Source organism: Hyalella azteca, unplaced genomic scaffold (genome assembly GCF_000764305.2).
Source record: "Hyalella azteca isolate HAZT.00-mixed unplaced genomic scaffold, Hazt_2.0.2 contig11532, whole genome shotgun sequence".
NCBI lineage: Eukaryota > Metazoa > Arthropoda > Malacostraca > Amphipoda > Hyalellidae > Hyalella > Hyalella azteca.
Genome location: NW_025941525.1, coordinates 252,637 through 270,938, shown reverse-complemented (window position 1 = coordinate 270,938; position 18,302 = coordinate 252,637).

Genomic DNA, 18,302 nt, shown 5'->3' with positions numbered 1-18,302 from the left:
ATCGCCGGGTAATTTGTCGCTTTAATTCGCGACGATCAAGAAATTTATTCTAAACTACCTACTGAACAGATTTCAACGAAACTGTGTATATAAATACCTAACCTCCCAACGGTGATGTTTAGCTCGTTACAATTTTTCTATTTTGCTTTCGTTTGCGAGTTGTACAGATATAGGAGGAACGACCGGCTTTTCTACCGGCCGGGCCAACCAAGAGCCGTTTACGCAAACTCGCAAAGGAAAACAAGACGAAAAAATTGTAACGAGCTAAACATCACCGTTGCCGAGGCTAGGTATTTAAATACTAAGTTTCGATCAAATCTGTTCAGTGGTTTGGAAGAAATTTCTTGATTACTGCGAATTTAATCACGTATTGCTGTTTAAATCACGAATGAAGGAGAAATGAAAAAAAAAACTCGCGAAAGAAGGCACAATCGAAAAAATTATCACGAGCTAAACATTACCGTTCGGTAGTTAGGACTGTAAATTAAAAATTTCGTTCGAATCTGTTCAGTAGTTTGGAAGAAATTGCTTGATCACTGTGAGTTTCGGCCCGTATTGCCATATAACTATGGCAAAAACAAATAAAATCATAATTCAAAGAATTTTCACGAGCTAAACATTACCGTCATGTCCTAATGAATGCGTGTACCAAGTTTCATCGAGTTAAGTTCATTAGTTTGAGAGATATTCCTTGATCATTGAATTTGGAAATTGGCCGTGAGAACGGCCGCGAGTCCGGCCGTTAATTTGTCCGAGACGTAAACCCAGGAGAGGTTAATTAAAAAACAGATCTGGGTGAAAAAAAAACCATCGTTGGGAGCCATGTGCTGCACGGGTTGTGTACAAATCGTCAAACAAACGTTCGAACTTCTGACATTGACTTCGGACTATCGCCCCCCTACCGCCCTCTTCTCCCTTACCGCCCCCCAAAATCTTTCCACCGCCCCTAGGGGGGCGATATCGCCCACTTTGGGAACCACTGATTTAGACCCTTAACCATTACATTTCTCACTACTGACCGTCCAATCTAGTCCCTTACATTCAACAATCGACTTCATTCTATGAGAGAATATTCCAGAAAAAAACACCACAAAAATGTGGTATGACCTGAAATAAAAATGCGCATATTTCGCTGCAAATGAATTGATTCGATAGCCAGTTATTGCTTACGTTTTGATAGCTAGCATCTGCTGTAGACAAGCTCCGCTATAATGTCAATGAGAATAATTTTCGAGTTCGATTGACTGCAAGGTACAGCAGGTCACTAATGGAATCTGCCTTGATCAGAATACAGACCAGATTTCGTGATGGACTCGCGGATAAAGCTATGTTATTTACGCCATTCTGCGTTGTCAAAAACAGAGTGGCCGCAACCTTTCCATTTAGAACGGAATTTGAATTGACGGCCTCAAATTTTGGAGCGGCTATAACGATTAATGAACGATTCGAACTATTGACATCAAACAAAAGTATTTCATGGCTCTCGATCCACAATTACTAAAGCTTGGCGAACCAACACCATATTTGAATCGAACAAACACCGTTTGAACTGTCAGGAGATTTTCGTTCCAATATTGATGACAGATTTTATTTTGGATTTCTTTAGCCCCGCAATTTCTATCCATTATAAATAAATTGCCCTCCGAATTCATAGAACGTTAGAGGAGCTACGTATATGATACTAAAATACCAATAATATCTTATCGACAGACCCGTCCTTTATAGATGATTTTCATATTTTAGTATTTGCTGAAATATCAATATCACTCCACTTCCGACCATCGCTTCTTCAAACACTTATATTGCTTGATATAAATCATTTTCAGTTTCCTTCTCTCTCACTTTCTTCTGGAGCGATCGACCAAATACTATCATGTGTCATGTCTGCGTTTGAATATTTGAATGCTGCTGACCTGATTTTCAGTTGCTATTATCATTTCTAGGCTCTCATGAACAATTATTCAACCTCAATGTTTTACTGCCATGCAGATATTTCTCAGTAAAATTCAATATTGACTTGCTTCATTGCCACGCGATGAGTCCATTGGCTTATTATTTGCAAACTGACACATTTTCGGTTAAATGAATTATTTCTCAAGATTAGGAATATATGTATAGCGTGTTTGTGAGATCGTGAACGCAGTCATCGAATTGTTTCATTCTGAGGTTAAAAATGTATCGGTGTATTGCTAATGTTTTGTGTTTACCTGAACTCATTGGTCCCTGAATAAGGAATTCGTATCCTATGCTTCTATACAGTCCTGCTCACGTTGGTCGGGAGTCAGGTTATGTGACGACAAACTCATTCAAATGTAGCGGACTGCTACCTCCGTTAGCAAATCGTGCTTCCAAACGACTTCGACGGTACGTGTTTCGCGCAGCCGATGCCCGGAATATTGGCCGATGCAGTTTTTTTAACGGGAGTTTCTTTTGATTGGAAACATCCGAGTGATTTAATGCTTACATGTGTTCCATAAAAAAATTAAACGGCAGCTATTTCGACGGAGGCATGGTGATCGGCAGTGCCGTCAAGCTAAAACTAGCAATTTAATTGGCGCAAGTTGATTGATGGTTAAAATATTCATGAGATTTGTTCTACACATAGCCAAGGATGTACATTAGTAAATATTATCGCAGGCAAACATGAAATGGTGTTTGATGTAAAAGCTTGGTAAGAATTTTTTGGGCTTCTGTGATATTATTTACGGTCCCGTTAATCTTATTAGGAGCCTTCAACTGCACGCACCACCGAAATAACTGCAGCTGTGCACTTTATTTCTATATACATTGATTCCTGTGTAATTAGCAATGTAGGGACTCAACTAAAACTCTAAATCAAACGTAATATATTTCTAATGGTGGATACTTCATTTCTACATGAAGTGTAATCTCTCAACGCACGGTTCCAATAACAATGCTATCTCATATAATTTTAGCATAATATTTGACTTCGATGGCAGTCGTTGGTAACGCGTCCAAAGAGTTGAAAATCCCCCTAGTATCACTGGAATGCCTCAAGACTTCTAATTAGAAAGCTTCCATGTTCGCTGGGAAAATCTCAGTATAAATTAATGGCTAATGCATGGCTCACCCGGAGTCGAGATCAGATTAAACTCGTTTATCATGCCATGCATGCGTTGTTGTCGGGATGATTGCAGCTTTGCTGCCTTTTTATTTTTTTTTTGGAAATCGAGTCGATGAAAAATGGGATTTTCTCTCGGCTAAGTCGGTGATGCGTGATTTTTGAGTTAAGTGGGTGAATACGTATCAAAATTAGACTATGTTTTTTTGTGTACGTAGTAGAAATACTTCACACATCTACAACAAAATATATAAAGTTGATCAATGTATTATTCAGCGGTACAAAAATATTAAATAATCTATATAAATTTCTTTAACAAAGTTCACTTGGCGTTTATCTCCAAGTTCATTCAAATTAATTTTGCATGTTGTTTTTTTCAACTACATACATAAGCTGTAAAAATTCTGCAATGCATACGAAGTTTGAATATGAGCTTAATATACAAAAATATATTTTCTGAAATAACATTTATATGAATAATTTTTTAGTACTGACGCAAAAATTGTGCAGGTTACAGCAGTAGGAAGCGACTGCATTGAGTTCATTCCTCGTAATAAAAGACAGCTGCAGAAGTGCAGTAAGTAAACCAAGCGTAGGGAACTTTACCAGCAATGTTTTACTTGCGTATTGGCGTAATTAGAGTCGCTGATTGCTGCACACCGCATCTCCCACATCACTCGTCCTTTTCTAGCTGCTACGATTTTTCTTTGTTATTTTAATTTAATTGACTACCGTGCACTGTTATCTCGTACGTTATTCCTTCACATCTGATCCACGTTCTCATGTTTCTTGTTGCTTTCACATTCTTATAGACATTTAAGAGTGTAAATATTTCTCGATGTTACCTCTCAATGATCGAACATTATGTTAGAATAGAGTTAAATATGATGCTACGTCTGATGTGAAATTTGCCTATAAATTTCAGTGTATAGTGTTAGGAACATGCTGGTGTTATTTTTGTACGTCTTCTCTTTTCAGGTGATAATTTAGTTGAATAAATCTACATTATAGCCAACCTTTGTTTGAGACCTACAAGACTTTTAGGTTCATTACAACGTCTTATTCCATTCGCTCGCTTCTTGATACTTCCCGCCAATCAGATCCTATATACGAACTAAAAATATTCTTGAGTGATCTTGTGTCATCAATACACGGATAATGATTCCTTCCAATTATTTCTTGTATTAGCTCAATTATGACACGGTTAATATACTGTTACCTAGAACGCCCCTAGGCCTTTGAAAATAAATAAATAATTCTTCATGTATTCTTTTGGACAGGAAAATTGTTCCCTCAATTATTGACGCTTTCGCTCGCTGTATTATTCTTCACTCTCAAGCTATCATTCTTTTTTTTTACCATCATCCGAACATTTTAAGTTATTTGTGCACTTTTTTATTGCTTTCAAGCAGCAACACTTGGCATTGGCCTTTACACCAGCTGATTAAAATAAAGGTTTTTGAGTATTAGGTTAAGCAAACATTTTGACACTAGACAGTTTACATCCGAAAACTTTGTTGGGTGGAAACCATTTGAAGATGAATGAAAATTGTGAAAATTGGAATCACTATTTCAGAAACATTGGATTCGAACTGATTATAAAAAATTATAAAAATCGAAATTACTAAATCACTGGATGATAACGTTCGTAAAATCGATAATACTGGACAAATTTGAGACGAAACTTAAACTAGTGAATACACAGCCTTCGTTGTAGTTTTTGAGGAGCTGAGTAAGTCGTATCGCTTTCCCTGAGTTTTCCCACTCGGGAAGTAGAAAAAAATTGAGCCTTGAGTCAACAGATATTTAAATTTAGTGAATTTCTCCATATACCAGAACGGGTACTTTCGTACAAAATATAATCTAAATGAGCTGTGAAATGTCGATTTAAAATTTAAAGTCGATAAGAACTGTAAAGCGGTAAACTTCGCTATAAAGATGCACCGTATTGACAAGATCTATCGGTGCAACATTGACAGTTCGATTTACAGGCGGATTCCGTCTTATTTGAGTTCTCATATGCTATTTCAGGAATAGTATGATTCGAATTTCATGGGCGATTCTTCCTTTCATCGTAAAAGGAAGATCTAAGTTTTACGTGAAATATATTCAGTGAGAGTCGAGCATCAAAGTCCAAATGTTGGCATTTCTATAATGCGTAACGAAGCTAATACGCTTGACTTCTATGTCATCTTCAAATACGATAAAAGGCTCGGCCAAAATTAACGAGGCCTTCGGGTTCCTCATTAAATTTGAAAGAATAAAAGGCCGCGCCAGGTGGAGAGTTCTTAGAACTCAGATATACTATGTACAACGAAACAGGCTGCGGCGAAAGTTTTTCGTTCAATGTTTCTTTGAAATAGATTTTTGCGTTATGAAGTGCACTTCGAATCGAACTTTTGGTTATCAGATCCTTCATATCAGATGGCATGAGGCCTGGAAGTTATATTTTTATCTTGTTTGCCTACAATTAATCCGTGTTTTTATCTTCAAAATATTCTGGAGTGGCAAAAATATTTCACGCTTTTAACGTAATATTATTCCTCATTTACTTTCGCGCAGTTTGTACTAGATACAGGATATATAATTTGATTAACTTTGGCAGAAATCACTCGATATATTTTATATCGGTCGCACTCGCAAATTAGAAACATGCATTATTTGTTTAACATTTGAGAAGCACTGACTTGGGCACCCAAAGAAGAACATTCATAAGAAGAAGAACATTCTAGAAAAAAATATTGTCAATTTTATGACCGCAAGATATTCTTTACTAATGTTTTGTTAAGATGTTTCATTATTAATTGTTTTTCTGATATCTTTACGTTTTGGCAAACTTTTACAAGGTTCTGAACTGGACTAAAACAGTTTTTTTAAAGTTAATTGGCTTCAATTCTCAGAAACAAATCTTGAACTGAAAATGCAAAATTACTTCGTGTTTACATAGATTTTATCGGACTTGACACCGAAAACTTTATGTTTTCACAATAAATTTCTCCAAAAAAGTCGCGAATTCGGGCGAGATGGAATAACTAACTGAGTAAAATCAATTAATTGATGGAATTTTCCTATTTTCACTAAATAATTTCTGTTGGTATTAAAAGCTAGTCACGACCTTTATAAAGACCTTAAAGATCGACTTTTAATGAATCCTGCAAATTGAATTTTCTTAATTTTTTAATTAATTACATTTGGTTGCGTGTTCTAATTATATACTCAAACTACTTAAAATTCACTCACGGCTACAATTTTACTCAATAAAATGATTATCAATACAAAATGGCCTAATAAATAATTATATTGACGACAGTCACAAAGTTGGAGCACAGCCGGAGTTAAAAAGTTTGGTCATTTACTCAAAGTCTTGTGTTAATGAGTGCTGGTGAGGATAGTTATTATAAACTGCTTATACTTTCACTAAAGAAATTTCAATTAGAAACTCCATTGAAACATGATGTTGCTGTCAGAAGCTCCACGAACGAACTTATGCAATTATTTCTGAGAATAAAAGATTACAGATTGGGGTACTAATAACTATTCCATAACAAGAGGAGATTGTTAGGGGAAGTTATCCATGTAAGGGGAAACTAATTGACTGTTTTTATAACTTAATAATAATTTTGGTAATAAATTTTGATAACGCACAGCTGTCAATTACTGATGAAAATTTCATTTTTGTATATATCGTTTAATATCGTGTGTAAATACCCTTTCTCTTAGTGCAGTCTGCATTATTCAGCTTTCTTGTTTTTTAGAGTTAATTTCTCTCGATGAATAGCACAATTTAAATGAACGAAAATCAACCAGTAAATTTCTGCACTGTTGTCAATTTGTGACTGATCACTCATAGGAGTTTTCTATGGTGTGCGCACGGAGTTTATTTACGTTGCAATCAATATGCAAATATAGCGCCTCTTGGTGAGATAAATTGCAAATTCAATCACTAAACTTTTGGTTCGACCAAATTCGTTCTTATCGAACAGTGATAGGTGATCTGTCAGCTCGACACATGCATATTGTTCTTTAAAACGAAGAGTTGTCGAAATTCTCATAATCATTTCTTTCCTTGTGAAATCGATTTTGCAGAGTTTGTTGTAAGAATCATGCTCTTGGAAACAGTACTTTATTTCAAAATTAGATTTTTACTTGCCGATTTTCCTAGTCAGGCTTAAAAATTAATTGTTTATAGAAGTTTATAAAAAAGTAATTAAAAATTTTCCCTTTCCCCGGAGAGCGCGGAAGAAGTTAATAAACAGAGGAGCTCATCGCCATTTCATTTACTTTTTCAGTTCCTAACAGTATCAGAAGTTGATCATAACTTGATATATACATAAATCCAGCAATCAATGTTGGAAAAAAATCCTCAAGCTAGATAATTTCAATCGTTTGATGAAAACCTAAAAGAAGAAACTCTCAAAAAATTTTTTCAACTGGACGCCACGTGCAGATCTTGAAATAATAGGCATAAAATTTTCCAAGGAGGTAACTGCAACTGATGAATTTCAATATGAACAATAATTGAAATCAGTAAATTTTATTTCTTTGTTATTGATTGTAATATTATCTGTTTATGTTTTTGTAAAGGTATATTAATAATCTTTTCGAACTCAGACCCTTCGATAACTTCAGAGTTCAACACCTGCAAGCCGCTGGAACGTTTGGTTGGATACAACCAACCAATAATCGCTCAGCTATTTCTTATTAGAAGCTCCAGATATTTTTACTGACGTTTTATAGCCTTGCTGAGTCGGCAAAATTTTCAGCCTTGATTTCCGGCACCTGAGAGCGTTGACGTTAAATGTAATGATCGACGTTCTAGGGCGTTGAAACAAAAAAATTAACTTCTTCAATAATATTTATCCCTGGAAATTTTAAATAGCGCCTACGGAATACCGCTTAAAAAAAGTCCCGTGAGAAATAGAAAATGCAACCTAAATTCGATGAAAAAACTAGCAAGAGTAGGCGAAATATTGACAAAAAATCCTGAAATATATTTTGCGGCACATTTCACTTTTTATCCAGCAGTAATTTTCGGAAACGAAATCAAACCGTTCGAAATAACTCACTTCATTAGCCAATCTTTGACGTCCTTTCAAGCAAAATCCACCAATCATAGACAAGAAAATAGAGCGTAAGTACTTACGTTCACTTGGCGAATTTTGAAAGTATGGCCCTAGGCAGCTAAATTTTAAGTTCACCACCAAGAAACGTTCTCGTGCGATCTATAGAGCGAGTTTTTCGGGTTCAATCTTTCAGTGCTGCGTGGGAAAATAGGAACTTATCAGTTGAAAAGATCTACCGCCAAGCATACGTGACTTCCACAGCACTTAGAAGTTTAAAAATTTGAAATGTGATAGATTGCATGCGTCTTGCTTTTATTGTAAAAAATTCTGGAAACTGAAATGAGGAAATATTGATAATATCATTTTGGGTTGTTTATGAAGATCTGTTCTAGAGTTTACATAATGATGGACGTAATAAATATTATAAATATGTTTTCCATCTTCAACGTGTAAGTTTGCCTTCAATGACTTCTAATTAAAATATGTCTCGTGTTGTACCTTAGGTGATTCATATTTTCAAAGTTTTGTGTTTCCATTGCCGGAATCTCGGTCCGTGAAAGTTTACTAGGCCGTTTGTGAAGAGTGTTTATTTGGTTAGGCTCGTTATGCTAGGTCGACGTACCAAGGCCTCCTCAGCACTGCAGCGAGGCCCAGTACAGCGCTTTGTTATGAACGAACGCTGCGATATTTCAGCCGCGGCGAAATAAGCTTCTTCTCGCTCCACTGAGAGGCAAAGTGCACTTTTTGCCGAATTCAAAATTGTTCTCCTCCGTCTGCAATAGACAGCTTGGAAAAATTTCTTCCTGCCCGGATACTCTGAAGAATCGAAGGTGTGTTGTGTTCTGTGGATTTTAGTCGCTCAATCTTTAAATTAAACAGAAATATTTGAAGTATTCATATGAAGGTTCAGAGTGATCCTTTGTACTTTTGAATTTTTAATCGAACATTTTGAATTTTGATCACCCATTCACCTTAGCCACATCCGTCTCATTACCTTTTTTATCACCTCATGAAAAATTTTTCACTTGTGTGATTTTTCAGATACTTTTGTCGTATAAAGTGTCACATCCTAAAACTCTGAAACACACGACACGACCGAGCAAGCACACTTCGTCTTCAGCGAATCGTGAGAGGATGTGTTTGCTATTACCTACCGTGTTTGCCTCGCAAATACGCCAGAATTTGCTCTTCTTTATGACAGACAATCACTTGCACCTTTTCCGATGCGTATTGAGCGCTCTGTGCAAAAAAACCTCGTTGCGAAAAAATTCTAGCCTGAGTAGGCTCACGGGCTTGGCTGGGAATACCTGCTTATGTCCCAGTAGCCGTCGATATCACGAAACAATACGTGAAGCGATCTGCGCAGTAGGCAGAGAACAACATCTAAAATTGTTGCCATTTTGTTTTTTTTCTCTTAAAACGTTCCCATCTAGTTTTTCCATGTTTAGGAATGCAGGTGTCGATGATTTCAATTTCTGTGTGGAAAATTCCATTACTTTTTCATCTAAGAATCTCACTGTTAATGTTGAGATTATTTAGGGCCAAAAAGCTGCAGATAATAATTGTTGGTAAGCGGTTCATTTTAGTTTTATGAATAACAAATGAACCGAACTATCAATTGCATTATATTGCACTTCGAGATATAGCATTGAGTTTTGAGATAAGTATCATTTACGCTCTCTCACTGTACGATACTTACAACGTATTTTATTCCGGAGGCTAATTGTATTAAATGTTAATTCATGATTGTGTAACGTTGTGCAAATAAAAGGCAATTGCATTGTAAGCAAATCGTTAATCTTAAGCGTTTCTTAATATTTTTTTTAATGATTCATGCAAGCAATGGTACAAAAGGCCTCATGTCATGGCTGGCATTTGAGTGACATTCAAGCATGCATTGCAGTTTGTGCGTACATTATTCACACATTAACTGTTCATGTGGATAATTATTCAGCCACTGTAAATGTCAGTCATTGATAGGCCAAAATTAGCGTTGCTGTTGGGACAAGGCTATGCTTCTGGCACATCAAATACAATATAATTCTATGACGCTTAGGTAACGCATCTCTATAAATGCTTTTAAAAGTGTATACATGCTAACCAAATGAAAATCTTTAACGTGATCTTGAATTACATCCTGTTCCGAGATTCAAATTAAACAGATACAATTTCTTTCAAGCGAGACAAATATCACAATAATTGCTTAGTTACGCAAGTTCGCACGTCAACAATAAATAAAATTTATTTTGAAATGAGTTTTTAGCCTAATTTCTCTACCCAATATTCAGTGATCCAGCGATCGTGTACGTAGCGTCGGACGAGTTGATTAATGCCTGACTCTGTGGGCCATAACATAGCGTGCTATGCGGCAGTAGCGTTCTCCTAGCAGGTCTTTAAAGACGCATCCCGAGCTTGAGCGAGGGGAGAGACCAGGGACTTTACGACTTGATTCCCTCTTAATTGTGACCGAAACCTTGCAGTAAATTTGAATTCATGCGATGCTGAAAAAATAGTGATACAATAATATACACGAAATTGTCGAAAAAAGTTGTTAGTACTCGTACCTGGCTCTATGAGCAATATACAGATTATTTGAATACTGCTTCTAGATCGAATTTCTTTTTACCTCTGGTGATAGTGATTCATTTGATGAAGTAAGTTATTATTTTCTCATTTCATCTTTGATATTCAATAATTATATCTTTTCCAAGTTTGTGTTCTTATGAAATCTTAACAGAAATTAGGTTCAATTATTATCATTTATACCAGGAATCTTCTCAAACAAGTCGAAGTAAATTGTTTCAGTAACTTTTTAAGGTAATTCTCATACATCATTATGATCGTCATGCCTTATAATATTTACTTGTTTGTTTGAATCCGTATTTTTCTTTGCATTTCTGAATTTTGATTAGCTCATCTTTAATTTTCTTAACTTTTTGAAATTATTTTCTTTTAATTAATAGTTATGCCTATGAACAACATTAATGGTTTTAGGTAGAAATACGTTTCATTAGGTAGCATACTGTATATCACAGTTAGTCGAGTAGTCGAAGTCGAATAAGGAAGTCTGGTTTACACTGTATCGTGTGTAAAGCGTCAGAGTTTACGGTCAGAAATTACCAGTGTATTGTTTTTGTCCTTAAAAAGACGCGTGCTACTAAAACTTTACGATCATAAACGACTTTTGTAAGGTGGCTGCCACGTGTAAACTGCTGCAGCGTGAGCGCCACAACATCGAGTTAAAGTGTGAGCATAAATGAATTACTTTACCACGAACGCAGCCTCTTCCTTAACTCGGTAGTTGGTGGGTTTCAGTTCGGTTTGCCTCCTAAGACCTTCGGCAGACTTTCATCCCCACAAAACCATTTAGATCAAGACCGCTCGAGTTCTTAACTTCTTCAGGAGTCTTCAGTGGCCGATAAATTCCTAAAGGTTGTTGGGCTTGCGGATTCTTCCGGAACGGCAACGAATTAAAGCCACGTTTGGGGTTACTGCTCCACTGAGAAACTTTCCAAGAAATGTTAAACTTAAGCAACAACATACAGAGAGACACACAGATAAAATTTCAACCATTGAAAAAATTGTTAATTAATTAAATTTTAATTAAATTAATTAACAATTAATTAAATTAAATTAATTTTTTCGACATGGATCTGTTGACCTGAACAATTTTTCGATAAAAAAGATACATCGTTTTGTCTTCAAACTGCCTACGAGGGTTTAAACTCCTGCAAAAAAGGTTTAAAAATCACTCGCCATCATCAATAAGAAAAATTGCGTCGGATTTTAAATGAGCGGCAAATTTTTCAGTCCCTATCGTTAGCTTTACAATCTCATTGACTGTCCATCACCCCAGAAAAATGAATGTATTTCTTTTCTTAGAGAGTCTTTCTTCTCTTCGGTAATAGACCGTTGCAGGACCTTATGGATGAGCCTACTCTTCGTGGAGGTGCCGTTGACTTTCGATCAACGGTCATGGCGATAACGTTGACGATTTGTCTTCATGATGGACGGCTGACGGTCGGTGATAGGCTGGCCGTAATCGCAGCAGATATCGTGAATAGGACCAAGAGGGAACTTGGCTTGCAGGAATGCTGGTTGACTGACGTCATCTCTTATATTTTTTCCGGTTTGGCGGTACTCTTTTCTGTCCAGTTGAGTGAAGACAAAAATAAAATTTTGTGGTTATTTCGAGCACGGAAAAAATAATAAAAACACTGGAACCAATTAGCGTTTTTTAGGGTAGAGACAATGTACGTAAGCTTCTCTACAATATGGAGAAATTGACTATTCTGACTGCTTAATGGAAACTTTACTATATTAGACTTCGATGTAATGCAATTTTGCTTTTGCATGTCATCTTATTCATTTTGCATGCATTTCTTGAACAAATGCACAGGAAAAAATTGCAAGAAGTCAATTCTTGGCACAAATATAAAAAATATCCATTGTTTAGCATTTTTATTTCTTACAAATGTGGCCCGAAGCGGCAAGGCACAATGATTTCTAGTCCACCTGCATAATCGTGATTATCAGTTGTTGGAAAAAAATTTGGAAACCCCTCTAGGACCAAATTTTTAAAGAAGTATGTCTGACTCATTCTGTGCAAAAAAAAACTTAATAAACTTCAATGCGCGCAATTAACGAAAAAATTACCAGTAACCACTAAAGCTGATCTGCCATTAAAAGCTTATTGATAAGTTACCGACCAATATTTAGACAGCAAATCATGATGAAAGTTATTCATGTGTAAGTAAATAACGAATAAAAATATGACTTCGATTCTGTGATGGAACCAAAATATTCTGAAATAAATCTAAGATTTTCCTAAATTGTCCTTTGCAGTTCTGTCACTGATCCAATTTTATTTGTGATAACATCCAATCAAAGAAACTTAGCCTGCTTACATTATTGACGATCGGTAGAAGGCAAAAATTATCATATTCCGATTTTTAGGATACGAAACGGTGCGTAAAGCACTTCCCTCATTTTTAGGAATTGAAGATTTAAACCAATCCTATTTTTATCGGCAATGCACAGCTTGGCTCCAGTATTGAACGTTAGGAACTGTCGATAAACGTGAAAAATCGCGCTTTTGCCGCTCACGAATGAGCTATTTGCATAGGAAATATTTGGCCGAATAACTCTGGTGGGATTGATGGAGCCCGAGCCAGGCATTTACTGACTAAAATAAGCAATGAAATATCAAGCGTAACTACTCTAGAGACACATTCAGCCTAATTATCCACCTCAAACTAATGGGAAAATAATTTCAATAAATTGCTATTATATTCGATGGTACTGGTAAAGCGTTCTGCAGTACTGCTCAATCTTAGAATACATCAATTTTGAAGTAATCACGTTCATGAAAGCATGAATATTTGTGATAAATGGTGAAAATAATTATTGGAACACGATTAAGTTCAGTCAATGTTAATATCTCTATTAAGTAGGTTTTAAATTAATATAAATTTAAATAAAATTAACGAAATTAAATTTTGATTCGTAATCAAACGAGTATCTCATTCTGAGAAATTAAAAATTTCAGAATGAGAAATATCTCATTCTGAGAAATTTTTAAAAAAACCACCCCTGGGGCAATGGGCCCATGGGCTTGGGGCAAGGCGCCCACCCTTGGTCCCTTTACCACAAGTGCATTTTTTTCTTTTAAAAATGAAAAAACAACACTTTACAGTGAAAAATAAGAAAATGTAATAAAAAATATGACATTCACTCATTTATTAACAACTCAAAAAATCATATACTTAACTTGAAAAAAATATACTCTTGGCTTAAAAAATCTATCACTGACGTGGAGAAAAATATTTCATTGACATAAAATATATATCCTTGACTTGAAAAATATATCCTTGCGATAAAAAATTCGTCCTTGACATGAAAAATGTATCATTGACTAATAAAAATATATTTATTTGATCAGAAAAAAACTTCGTTCCAGTTTCTTCCATAATCCAGATATTATGTGCAGAGAATCCGTGCCTAATCGTGATTTCAGCCAACACCATGAAAACTCATCAACTTTTGGCTCATTGGTGTTGACTGAAATCAACTTATGGCAAGGCAAGAGTCAATAACTCGATAAGGGGTAATAAATACGCATAACTTTAAACTAACCCTGCTGCCTTGAGGCGGCAAATCAAAAAATCATGCAATATGAGCGTAATTTGTAAATCAAAAAGCTAGTCATAGTTTGAAAAGGTCATTGAGACAAATCGAATGATGTATAACACAAGACTTCACCATGGGCGCTTTGCCCCGTGACACGCGTGGGCCCGTTGACCCACTAGGTATCATTTCAATTTATATCGTGTCAACATTTTATTTTAAAAGCTAATAATCTAAACTTGATCTAAAAATTATCCCTATAAATATTACTTTCAAAATATAATTCACAGTAATTTCAAAAGCTTCATCTACAGTAATCGAAAAAATTTTATTTAGCACCAAAAAAATTTTTTGCTGGGCTAAAACAGTTATTCACGAATAACTTAATAACGCATACACTTAGCAAAACATAAATCCGTACACTTCATCCCAGTGAAACTGTCGACCGGCGGTAGAGAACACGGACCAATATCTGCCATACTTAGCGAGAAACCCGCTATGGGCCCCTGAACCGCAGTGGGCTCGCTGCCCCATGTTACCCTATATGGAAACGTTTTACGACTAACAGTTCAATAATTTTTGGTCATTCATTGTTGAATAATGAGTAATGAATAACAGTTTAATTTCTGAAGGCAACTCGAGAGTCGATGTTTAGTACGCTGATTAAGGTTTAGGTGGATACAACGCTTTCCTAACTATAAAGACGTGACACGGATGCACTAAAATGGAGTTAGGCAGAAGCAAATACCCAAAATTAATTGTGCATGAATTTTTTATCGTTAAACTGGAATAAAAATGCAGGATATCTGTTATTTGGAGAGCGGCTTCGATAATTTATGTTGGAATTCAAAATTGGACATCATGAACATGAGCGAGTCATCGCCAAATTTCGAGCAATCATATTTATTTTTTTAATCTGCATCTTTTTCATCATTACTCATTGGTGAAACATGAAATTGTGCCTCGAAACCTTTTGTGCTTCAATCAAAGTTAAAGCTGAATTTCTTCACACGCTACATTTTACTTTCGCGATCTAACGAAACTTTTAGAAGCATGAGAAAAGAAACCCTATGAATTCATTTGAATAAATCAGTTGCTGCATTGAAAGACCGTCGACCGCTCCTAAGAACTCTAGAGCACGGCAAAGAAAGCGGTTCAGATACTAGGAGAAACTTTCGCAGCTCGCACCGAAAATATGAACTCAAGCATTTTTCGGTACTTTCTTTGACTTCTTATTATGAACTCCATTGATATCTTGAAGCAGATCCTTAAGAGTCTAATTATGAACTCCATTGATATCTTGAAGCAGATCCTTAAGAGTCTAACATTGAGAGCTTAGCAACAGCTGTGTTGACGAGGCGCCTGAGTGATTACTTGTCCAACGGTGAAGCTAGTCGCATAAAATACTAGACAGTTTTACAAAACTCAATTAAACAAACAGCATCTTTTGCTGCAAGTAACAAAGCTTTAGTAGATGATTGCGGCACAAGATGCTCTTTCAATTTATTCGAGTTATATCATGGTTTCTATAATTGGAAACGACGTTGCCAATACATCTGAATGATGCTATTTAACGACCACGGAGGACAATTTTAATAAACAGTTTTTCCAAAAAATTCCTCGGACATTTCAAAATTGAGAATACTTCGAGGAACCATTTTGTCTTCTTTGTACGGACAGGAAATACGCAACTTCATCAATGCAATAAGTAACATGAGCATTAAGAATATAAAATTCACGTACAGCAGCTCATTTTTTCTTCAATTAATTATTAATAACTACAGGGAAATATCGTAACCTCTACTATGGTTTCCAAGTATAATAACCTCATTGAATCTGCAATATATATGTATAATTTAGCCTGTAATGCTCGATAATGCAGTTTTATCTGTTGAACTGTGGCTTGGTTGATGACAGCTCGGGTAAGTCTTGGTTTACCCAGACCTCGTAAAGATGATGAGGGCGATGTTGACGTAGGGACGAGTAAGGACAGGGCGGAGAAGGATGTCAGGCAGCGTAGAAATCGTCGCTTAAACCTCAAGGCTGCAATATTGCCGTCTTGGCTCAAGGCGTGCGCCTTATGGACAATTTGAATGAGGCTTAGCTGAAGTGGAGCCATGCATCCTATTGTGCCTTGTGCGAGACCAAAAGTGTGAGATAATTCGTAATTAAAAATTCTCTTTAACTGCATCACTTTATTCAATATTTATATGTTTTATTATGAAAACTAATCATTGTTCAACTTCATTGAGAAATAATCAAATACACGATATCTATAACGTCAGAAAAGTTAACAGCAACAAAAAATCATGTTCCAGCATTTATCCCCGCGATGTCGTCATTTCCCTCTCACAAGGCCGGACTGGCCACGAGATTACCAACCCCGAGCAGCTTTACGATGCCTCTAATGATCTCTAGAGGAGTCCAGCCTCGGGTTGAGATTCAACTTAACAAAATCAACGCTAAGCTCGCCGTATGATTTCTTTGTGAGGGACCGTTTGTCGGCAATTCATTAGACTTGCGTCGTCAGATTATAATTTGGTAATGGTTTCCAGACACAACACATTCGTACTCAATAAATTTTTTATTCGCATGGATTCCTCTTGATATTTTCCCAATTTTGGATGTTTAAATGATATTGCATTGTTCGTACTAGATGCACCTTTAATTTTGTTGCGGTGTGTTCCGTTCACAAGCCATCATAAGTAAGAATTTGTGAGAGCATAAACTCGCTACTAACAATCTTTATATTTGCTTGATTCAATTTTCCTCTTTCCATTGTGCTTGGTTAAAACTAAAACAAATGTAAATTTTTAAAGTAGTTTTTCATCGGCTGCATCGACTGAAATTCCTTTCTAGTACCGCTGACCTCTTTTTTAACTTTGTTCGTGATGCATTGACACTTGCCTTGAACTCCCTAATAATACGGGTTAAAGAAGAACGAATATTTAGATTAATTTCTATCATATAGAAATACCATGAAATTTAATCATTGAAAACTTCTCGGCTCGTATAGTTATCGAGGTGCCGGTTAAAATTATCATGCGATTTTCCATTCAGAGTAATTGAAAATATTTATTCAGCAAAAAAGTATTTTTCCTTGGGGCATCAAAAATTCAAATTTGCTGCAGCATTAAAAAGTTTGTTATAATAGGTTATCCTCATGTTTGTTCACAATACAATTTCCAAACCGGTAATTAAGTTCATATGCGTCAGCATAAAACGCTAAGATGAACTTTCAACAATAAGAGACAAAGGTTAATTGGACATGCGTTTCTGGAATTGCATATTTGTACAATTAAATAATTTCAGTGGCTGTTCTAAAGGGTGTTCTATAATTAAAAATACTTTGAAAGTTATGTTAACTTTATGAACTTCGTCGTTTAAAAAGTTAGGTTATGTAAATTTTCAAGTGAAGGGACATTGTACTGGAATAAAATAGATAGAATGAGTTATCAGGGGTATCTGATGCATTAGAATGGAAGTTTTTTTCAATTGTAGATACTCGAGTACAATTCTGGCTTTTGGCAGCATTAGAGCGAGCCAAGTGTTTTAATTTTCAATGAACTCACAAAACAAGAATTTGCAATCTAACGAGCCTGCAGATGAAAGTTCTGGAAATTCCTTTGTTTCCTGATAATGTAAGCATTGATTTAAAAAACATACACAATTATAGATCGAATTTAGATGCTAGTGACTCCTGAATATTCAGTTACAAAAGGAACACCAAATCCCGTTAAGTGACTTGCGTTTAATAGTTTTATACATAAACAGAGAAAATTAAAACTGAGTTTAAACAGATTACTAACAAAATTTTGTGCTGCACTCCGAGTCAAGGCTTTTTGAGGCCCTAAGGAAGAATGTAGCTCAAGGCTCTCAATGGAGCACAAACGAATTAATTTGCATCTCATCAGGCTCGACGACCTAATACTTTCCTCTAAATGCAATTTCTTGATGCAAGAACCTAGGAAAAACCGTAGTGGCTTAGGCTTCGCAAAGCACTCCACTTAATAATATTCAGAATATCTTAG